Genomic DNA, 10,784 nt, shown 5'->3' with positions numbered 1-10,784 from the left:
CATTTGGACAATGTGGGATTAGACATAGGTAGCTTGTCAGTGCCTCGCATCTACTCACATTGGTCGTCATAATTAGTGCTTTTATTTGGATCAACCATAGTAAAGAGGAATGCATTTTTGCTATGCTTATAATACTTGTACTTTCTCTGTTATTCTACCCTAGATTAGCTAAGGAAGAAATATGGGAAGTAAAAATAAAAAAAAACCTATTGATTCTGCTATTTTTAATCTTTCCACCATTAAAGATAAATAAAGAGAAAGAAAAAAAAAAGAGTAATGCAGTTCCATTTACAAAAGACCCAAGCCCAAATTCCATAGCTTGTGCTTTGCAGTTCTGATCATGATTTTTCTACCTTTGAATATTATGCTTTTAGATTAGTGATCAGTTTCTATACTTTATCAAATAGTACTAGAGAAGAGAGGATAGGCTCATTACATTTAAAAAAGCTAGGGAGCTTCCCCCATACATAAGTATTTGGACGTGAGAGCCAAATGAATCGAAATATTCATGTTTGGTTCGGGAAGGGATCGTAGAAGTTTAATACATATTTGCGGAGTTAAAGAGACATATCCAAACACATGTCTTATTTATTTCAATAAGACATATTTGTAGCAATGAAATACTATTTGTTTTATCCTAATTGATAAATTTTTATTCAATAGTCGAGAGTAAAGGAAACAATTCAATGCAATATATTTTAGAAAATATTAAAATTGATGATTAGAGACTTTTCAAAAATTTCAAAATTAGGGATTTGAATGTACATTTCTAACAGAACTCCTTATTTTTCTTAGTTCGAACTATTTATGAGGTATTAGGCATCAAAATTTGGATATTTATAGAAAGGGAATAATAGGCCTTTACTTGACCTATCTTTGGTTATGTTCTATCCATCTGATAATAGAACAAAAAATAACAAATTCCTTCATTCTTTTTCTCTTAACTCAAAACAAAAATGAACTATTCTATAAGGTTAAATAAAAATTTCACAGTTTAGAGTATGAAGTGTACATTTAAATTTCTGAAATGCACACACATTGACCATCTGAGCATGGAGGGATTAAATGGAAAAAGTGTACACATCCACCACATTTGATGCCACAAATTTGAGCCTTGTGGTAGGCTTAAGTGTTGCAGTCTTTGGTCCTTTACTTCATGGCTTGATATTTAGGTGGGCATGTGACTTGCATGTGCCTATTTTAAGTATAGCCATGTGATTAGACCAAAAATATTGAGTCTTACTAGGGTAGTGAATTAAGGTGGTCTCCAAGGAGCTTTATATCCATCCTAAAAGAGGCAAGAAGTGACAAAGTGAAGTAAAAAGGACATGGTAGAGAGAGAAATGGATTTTGGAGAGAGATGCTCTAAGGAATTGGAATCTTGAAGAGCTTAAGGCTTTAGGTTTAAGCTTGGAAGAGCCATCAACTTCCTAAGACTTTCTTTCTTCTCTTCATCTTTTCTTTTACTTTTTCTTAATTTTTGTTTGTAATAGAATTTTTTTTGGATAATTTGTATTGGAATATGTTAGAAATCATGGAATTCCATTCAGTTTTTATATTTTATTTTCTTAAGAATATGTGTGGCTAGATTTTTTGATCGAGGAGATTGATATAGCCTGAATTATTAATGAAATGATTTTATTGGTTTATTTTAATGTGAATTTTTTTCCTTTTATTTGTGTTGCCTTTTTTTAATAGGACTAAACAATAAATTAAATGAGAATTTAATTGGGTGTGGTCTAGGTTCTATTATTATAATCTTGAGAGAGGCTAACTGATGAATAGCGCACTAGGCAAACACAACTTAATTACCAATTAAGTTTGAGAGAGCCTTTTAGGCAGTGGATAGCCATAAACTAAGTTTTTAATAGAGTTTGGGAGAACCAATTAAGACTTAGATGATAAAGGGTAGCTTAAGTAGTAAGATAATTTACCAAATTAGGTAGAGATTTCAATTTGAGTAAATTAATCCTTATATCTAACTCATCTTTGTTATGATGTGTCTAATAATAACTATTTGAAGATTTACACAAGCAAGGACAAAAAATTCAAGGTTTCTAGTCGAATAAGAAAAATTCAAAGAAAAAGAGTGAAAGATAGGAGAGCAACGTGAGTAGTTTGCAGCTGGAGATGTCAATTCATTTGAGTAAAACAACAACTAAGCCTCATTCAAATAAAGTGATGATTAAAGATCTTGACCCATTTTACACAAATAAAGTGTTTGATTATGGAACAATTGAAGTTTAAGAGAAACATGGTGATGCGAATCCGCCCGAACCCATACAACCGACAACCCACTGGGGTGCCGACCCAATACAAATGAAGGTGGGACCGATCACTAGGGCCCAAGCCAAGAAGTTCAAGGACAATCTTGCTGTCTTCATACAAGGAATAAGTCATAGTCAAGAGGGGTTGGCCACATCTAAAGAACCAAGGCCTGTTTTACTCATACAAGCAATAGAAGCCAAAACAGGGTCGGGTGACGTTTTTGGTGATAATAAGGAGGCCGGGTTGTATGAATTGGAACCCCATCCTTATGGGTTCAATTCATATGGAGGATGAGTCATAGAAACCAGCCAAAGCAGCTTCAAAGCCAACCAACAAGGTGGTTTGAGCACAAGGAGAAGGAAAGGCCGGATTTGCTGTATTCCTTGCTGGCTTTACTGTATTTTACTGTATTAGCCTTTTTTTTCATACTTCCAAGCAAGGGCAACGTGAGGAACTTCACAATAAGCTTATTTGGCATCCTACAAAGCATATTGAAGCTGATTTGGAGCTCAATTTGGTCAAAGATTGGTCAAAGTCAATTTAGTCAAAAAGCTAGTATTATAGTTTCCTAATTTTATTCTACTTTTTGTTTTAGGAAACTACCATTATTTTTTAGTTTTTATTTATTTATTTTCTGGACAAATAAGTTTAGGAAAGTTATTATTTTATTATTCTCATTGTAAATTAATTAATTCCTAATTCAAAATAAAGGAATTAATTAATCCAAATTAGTTTAGGAAAAGGAAAGTTTCGGCCAAGGTAGACTTCTTCATTGTGTGGCCGGTTTTTCCTAGGGTTTTTAGGGTTTTTTTTGTTTCTTTCAAAAGCCTATTTAAAGGCTTATTTTTTAATGATAATACAACTTTGATTTGACTAAAAAAAATACTTGTGAGATTAATTATCTCTTTGTTCTTTGAGAACACCTAAAACACCATTAGAGAATTGGTTGTTTTAGCTTGACTTATCAATAGGTTTTCCATCCCCTATTGTGGCGTCTACATTAACCAAGGTTTCTAACCACATGTTGGTTAGGGGTTGAGGTCCATTCCATTAGAACTTGAACTTAATTAAAGATCCGGGCTAATATAATACGGGTTTAGGAGCAGGTCGTCCTAGGTTCGTATCACATGGAGGAGTTTTCAAGATTTGTGGACATGAAGTTAAGAATGGATTACCAAAAGTGAAGCCAAAAGATCTACCTTGAAGGAAAAATTGGTTTTATTTAGTTGGAAATATTAAACAAAGTGCTTTTTGAGAGCCAACCTAAATTTCTCACCTTTTATTTGTTTCTAAATTCTTATAATTAGCCTTAATTTTATTTTATTCGATTATTTTAGTTAAAGTCTTGTTTTTATTTACATTGAGTTTTACTCATTTTTAGTTCATTGAGTAATATAGATTCATCTTATTCGTAGATTTTGCCAAAAAAGAAAAATTAATCTTATGGATTGTGCAACATTTCAAGAGTTGAAGGATTGAAAAATTTATCAAAGAAATGCATTTCTATGTGTTTGAAGCAAATTTACCAGGTTGAAGCATACTAAGTTCAAAAAATGAAGTTATTGAAGTTTTGGTCATGAAAATGGATTGAGCACTTAAAATTTGGAGCCAAAGCATGCATACATCAATTATGGGTCGAGTGCACCAACTCATTTGAAGCATGCACTTATTCTTGAAGACCCATTATACTTGATGGAAAGGGCTGGCATGTGCACTGAGGAAAAAATAGTGCACATACTTAATCTTTATGAGGCCATCCATGTGCACTGATGAAAAAAATGTGTGCACGCCCATGGCTATTTCCATCAGACCTTTCTTCATAAGTGATATATACACCCTTTAAAAATACAAGCACATGCCACCTTTAAGCTCCCAACTTGCTAAATGGGTTAAATTTGTGCCCTACCTAATTCTACATTTTTTTTTCTCATTTTTTACATCTTTTTCATCTTTTTTGTTCTTAGTCTTTCAACTAAGAACCCTAAAACTCCAAATCAAGTGCATAAACTCCAAATCCACTCTTATAACTAAAAGTTTTAGTGAATTCTCCTTATATTTCCAAGTTTTCAAGTTTTGGAAGCAAGGAGGAAGCTTATAGTTTTGGTAATGGTGGAGCCATTTTCAAATATTGACTGATGACCTAGCCTAATTTATTCAAGCTATAAGCTTTTCTAAATGATTCTCATTCAATTAAGTTCTTTATTTCATCTTCTTCCTTGGAATTTAAGAAAGATTTTTGTGTTGGTGACAGCATGAGTTTGCTGAAATAGTTGTAGTTAAGTTAGTTAAAATTTTTGTTGAAAATGTTGAAGATTGTTGTTTGCGTTTTGTCTTTTGAAGCATGTGGTTGTTCTTAGAAGAAATTTGCTCTTCCTTATTGTGGTGAATTAAAGTTATTTTGGAGAAAATTTAAGCTTATTTAGTTGATTGTTGTGTTTAAGTGATTTAAAGTTAGCTTATTGAAAGTGAGCATTTTGGAAAATTTGATTTTGATGTTGGTGAAACAAGTTTGAGGAGAATGACTTGAGCGAGAGCCAAACTTAGTTCAACTCATTATGATCCCAACATCTTTATTAGTGTGGAAAACTCATGCAAGGTACTTGGAGATTGAAAAGAAACATTGTGTCATGGAAAGAGCTTTAAGGCCTAGAACAAACCAAATGTTGAATCCTAATTTTCCCATTGAAAAGCAAATAGTAGATAGAAAATGGGAGCAATTCACGAACCAACAGAAGAATACGATATTAGAGTTTGTAAAAGAATTTTATGCTAATGCTTATGGTGGGAAGGAGAATGATGTTGTCATGGTGAGGGGAAACCCGTTTCATTCTCATATGAAGCAATTAATGAGTACTATGGATTGAGAACTCCCGAGATAACTGAGTTCATGGTTTATTGAATCAATGGACCGAACCACATGAAGATTGTAAAGAAAATGTGTGTAACACCCCATCTTCTGGTAAACCTGTCATTCTCTATTGATACTATCCTCAATTTAGCCACCACACTCAAATTGGGGATTTTTATTTCAGAGCTTCAAAGGAGGTCACCAATCCTTTGATTAGTCTTTTGTAACATTCCGCCAACACCCTGCCTCTATTGGCGGATTTGTCACTCTCTATCAATATTGTTTATAATTTAGTCACCGCACTTATTATAGGAATTTTTTATTTAGAGCTTTCCAAGCGGTCATCCTGATGCGAATCTGTTCGTGCCCGCACAACCGATAACGCGCTGGGTTACTGATCCGATATGGATGAAGACCGGGCCGATCACTAGGGCTCAAGCTAAGAGGTTTAGGGACAACTTTGCTGCCTTTATCCAGGGGGTAATTCATTCTCAAGAGCACTTGTCCATACCCAAAGATCCACGGCCTGTTTTGAGCATACAAGTGGTGGAAGCCGATATGGACCTGGGTAGAGGTTTTGGTGCAGGTATGGAGTTCGGACAGTAAAAAATGGTTTCAACTCTTTATGGATTCAATAAATATGACTAAGATTTCATGGAAACAAGTCAAGGCAGAAGTAAAACCAACTTGTATGGACTTGTACGGACAGCTTCAAAATTTGGCCAAAAATTACTGTATTGCTTGCTAGCTTTACTGTATTTTACTGAGTTGGCTTTTTCTCTTTCCTTCAAGAAAGGGCAACATGTGGGACTCCATGATAAGATTATTTGGCATCATACAAAGCATATTAAAGCTGATTTGGAGCTGAAATTGGTCAAAGATTGGTCAAAGTCAACTTAATCAAAAAGCTAGTATTTTAGTTTCCTAATTTGATTCTACTTTTTGTTTTAGGAAATTACTGGTACTTTTTTATTTTTATTTATTTATTTACTGGAAAAATAATTTTAGGAAATTTATTATTTTATTATTTTTATTGTAAATTACTTAATTCCTAATTCAAAATAAAGGAATTGATTAATCCAAATTAGATTAGCAAAGGAGCAGACTTTCGGTCATATTAGGATTCTTCATTGCATGGCCGGTTTTTCCTTTTTATCTTAAGGTTTTATTTTGTTTTCTCTTAGCCTATAAAAGGGATTTTTTTGAGGAAGAAAACACCATTAATAATATTCAGAATCTATTTTGCGAGATTGAATTTCTCTTTGTTCTTTTGAACACCTAAAACACCATTAGAGAGTGAGTGTTTTAGTTTGACTTATCAATAGGACTTCCATCAGCAGGTCATCCTATGTTCGTATCACATCCATCCTTGGATTGCTCTAGCCGGAGCATGCTTTACTTTGGAGTTCTTTTGACCCCTAAAGCCAACTGCTCTGAAAAGGCCTTGACATTATAAGAGTGACTATTATTAAATTAAAATCATCTCTTGATCTACATCGGGTTGATGTGGGATTAGACATCCGGTAGCTTGCCAGTGTTCGACACCTGCCTGCATTGGTCATCACAATCCAACCCCTTGAGCCTAGCATTCTTGCTGGCACATTTTCAATTAGGTACAGGCTCTGATACTAAGTTGTCAGGACCCTTTAGAGTTCCCTATCGGGATGTTAAGATGGCCCCAACCACGGAAAACCCCACCGGAAATTCTATAGAAAACCTGACAGTACTTCCCCTATAAATTGGATTCCTCCAAATATTTTCTTGCAAAAAAAACTTACTTCAAAAATATGCATTCGCCTCATTTCTCCTACCTTACTACAAGTTTCCACAAATTTACAGGACTTCAATAACATTAGCATGGGAATATAAATACAAGAAATAATTAATACTTTTATAATTCATGGTCGTGCACACCACCCACTTATTACGATCATACATTTTTACAGCACCTCCCGAATTTAGCAAACACATAAAAGCTGCTAGAAGATAATAAAAACAATAATAATAATAATAATACAATCTCTCAAAAAATTTGGATAACCTACTCAAAGGTTACAATTTTTGCCCGAAGGCTATCATACTTATCCAAAGGCTACAATACCTTAACTCATCCATTTAGATTGCAGTTGATAATAATAACAATAATAATAATGATAAAATAATAATAATAATACTAATGATAATGATAATAACAATAATAACAACAACAACAACAACAACAATAATACTAATAATAACAACAATAACAACAACGACAATACTAATAATAAGGGATATTGTTAGCATTGGTCCCTTAACTATGCTATGTTTAACACTTTAATCCCTCAACTTTTTTTTTTGGACAAATTGATCCCCAAACTAGTTGATTGTGTGCATTGTTCATCCTTTCTGTTTAATTCCATCCATTTTGCACCGTTATATTCATATGTAAATCACATGAGACAATAATGAAGGACATGTAAGTCTTTTCATATCCTCATTCTCTCCTTTCTCTGTATTAGAGATGAAAGCAAACAGGGAAGGTCCAAGGATTTAGGAAAACCAAAGAGGCTTTAATCATTAAAAGATTGCAATTGTTTTGATTGGAAATCCAAATAATTTCTTCTTTTTTTCCTTTTTTTTTTTTCTTTTGAGGAGATAAACTCAGTCATAATTACTGATATTCATCAAACTTTCTCTGCATCTTGAGCAAACATTGGCATGGTTCTTGAGGCTTGAAGATACCATGTTACCAATTTCTTTTTTATCTTGCACCATTGGAATTCTTCTTTCACTATGACATCAACTTCTAGACCATTTTTTTTTTCTTTTGGCATATTAGGATAATTTGCTTCTAATACACCGTTTTGGTAATTCCAAATCCTATAGCCACTTCAAATAATGAATTAATAAATAGTCAAAGAATCATGAATTTGCTTTAAGATTTGTTAGCATGTAGAGAAAATGATGTGAATCTGTCTGTGCCCGCACAACCGACAACCCGCTGGGTTACTGACCCGATACGGATGAAGACCAGGCTGATCACTAGGGCTCAAGCTAAGGGGTTTAGGGAAACATTTTCTGCCTTTATCTAGGGGGTAACTCATTCTCAAGATCACTTATCCATACCCCAAGATCCAAGACCTGTTTTGGGCATACAAGTGGTGGAAGCCCATACGGACCCGGGCAGCGGTTTTGGTGCATTTATGGAGTCCAGGTAGCAAGAAATGGTTCCAACACTTTATGTATTCAATAAATATTACTAAGAGGTCATGGAAACAATTCAAGGTAGAAGTAAAACCAACTTGTACGGACTTGTACGGACAGCTTCAAAATTTGGCCGAAAATTGCTGTATTGCTTGCCAACTTTACTTTATTTTGCTGAGTTGGTTTTTCTCTTTCGTCCAAGGAAGGGAAACGTGTGGGACTCCATAATAAGCTTATTTGGAATCCTAAAAAGCATATTGAAGCTAATTTGGAGCTCAAATCGATCAAAGATTGATCAAAGTCAACTTAGTCAAAAAGCTAGTATTTTAGTTTCCTAATTTGATTTGACTTTTTGTTTTAGGAAATTACCATTACTTCTTTATTTTATCTATTTTTTTGCTGGAAAAATAAGTTTAGGAAATTTATTATTTTATTATTTTCATTGTAAATTAATTAATTCCTAATTCAAAATAAGGAAATGAATTAATCCAAATTAGATTAGGAAAGGGTGTGAAATTAAGCAATTTCTTAATTAGATTCTATGTTGGCTGAAATTTCCTAATCCTTTTAGGGTTTTATTTTGCTCATTCAAAGCCTATTTAAAGGATTATTTTCAATGAGAAATCAAGCTTGAAGTTTATACAAAAAATTATTTGTGAGATTGAATTCTCTTTGTTCTTTTGAACACCTAAAACACCATTAGTGAATGAGTGTTTTAGTTTGACTTATCAGTAGGCCTTCCATCACCTATTGTGGTGTCTTCATTATATACCAAGGTTTCTAATTGTAGGTTAGTTAGGGGTCAAGGTGACCATTAAAACTTGAACATAATTAGATCCAGCTAATATAATACGGGTTTAGGAGTAGGTCGTCCTATGTTCGTATCATTTGGTATCAGAGCCGAATTTTGTTCAGGTTTGATCTATCTTTATTTGCTTTATTTGTTTTTGTGTTATTCTACAATTTTATCATTAGGTTAAGGTTGCTTCTATCATCATACACGTTCTGCATATTTAAAAAAAAAAAAAAACAAAACTCATTCCTAGTTAAATTAGGATTTTCTAGTTTTACAGTATTTTTATTTCCTAGTTTGTTAAGTGTTTTTCATCACTGTTCTTGTTAATTTTGGTTTTTATTGATTTTTTTTTACTGTTTTAGTCTTAAATATTTGCATTCATATATTCAAAAAAGAAAAAAGAAAAAGAAAAGCCAAACAGATATATAAAAATAAAAAAATAAAAAACTGCACAATTTGTATTTTTGTTTGGCAAGCACGGGTTTGGTGATTATTTGGTATTGGAATTGCAAATTTTGGTGTTGATTCTTGATACTGCAGCTGTTTATGATCTGTGAGTGAAAAAAAAAACGGAAGAAGAAAAGCCAAATAAAAAAAAAATTTCGGTTTGTTGGAGTTTGATTTGTTTGCTGGAAATTATTGGAGCTGCTGTTTTGGTAAGTATTTATTTAACCTTTGGAGTCGCTGGAGAATTATTTTTGCTGCTGGATATTTGAATTTTGGGTGTTTAAATTATTTAGATTAAAATTAACTGAAGGATTTGATACAAAACTTTAATTACAAGGACAACAACCAACACTAGTCTATATTTTTGTTCGATTTGATTCTCGTTCGTGTTTGAAATTATTTTTCCTAAATTTTATTCTTGAATCCTTAATCTCTTACCATCCAGTTCAGTTCATGCTAACTCTGAAATTTTCCTTATTATTTTGTTTTATTTGGCTAGAAAGCCAAAAACTAGGATTTGTTAAATTCATCAGTATTGCTTGCTTTTTGCTACTATTTTGTTTATAAGTTTAATTAAAACATACTTGTGATCTAATTGCTATTTTGTAGGTGTTTTAAGTAGAACTTTGAGATAATTCTTTGAGTGGAAAGAGGCAAGAGTGTGTGAGCTCAAAAGAGGGTTAAAAGCCGAAACTAGTGTGCAAACACGAGTGACGAGTTCTTGTTTGAGTGAAACACATGAGAGAGTGAAATTGGTGAGGTCTTATTTTATTTTTGCATTATTTATACTAACATAGTAGATTCAAGGGTGAGAAGAGAAGATCCACCTTTAAGAATTAATGAAGAAGAGTCCGTAGGATTCCATGGTGGTTACCGAGCTATGGTGAATGGTCAGCAAACGGACATGAGGGCTATATTGAAGCAATTGCAGCGGATGAATGCCCGATTAGACAACATAGATCGAAGGATGGACAGGATAAAAACATGAAAAGGAGGGCCAAATATAAGGTTAGATGCTTATGGAGGTCGAGGAGGCCAAAGGCAACCAAAAGAGGAATTCGGGGGAAGTAACTTTGGAGATGACTTGGATGAGGGGTTTGATGAAATTTTTGAACCTCAAGAAGGACCAATCTGTGGGAGACAAGCAAGGAATGAAGATGATGATCTAGGGAATATCAAGGTAAACATTCCACCTTTCATGAGAAAAAGTGATCCGGAGGCATATTTGGAATGGGAGAA

Source organism: Ziziphus jujuba, chromosome 3 (genome assembly GCF_031755915.1).
Source record: "Ziziphus jujuba cultivar Dongzao chromosome 3, ASM3175591v1".
Classification (NCBI taxonomy): Eukaryota; Viridiplantae; Streptophyta; class Magnoliopsida; order Rosales; family Rhamnaceae; genus Ziziphus; species Ziziphus jujuba.
Note: the sequence above shows the minus strand (reverse complement) of the source record.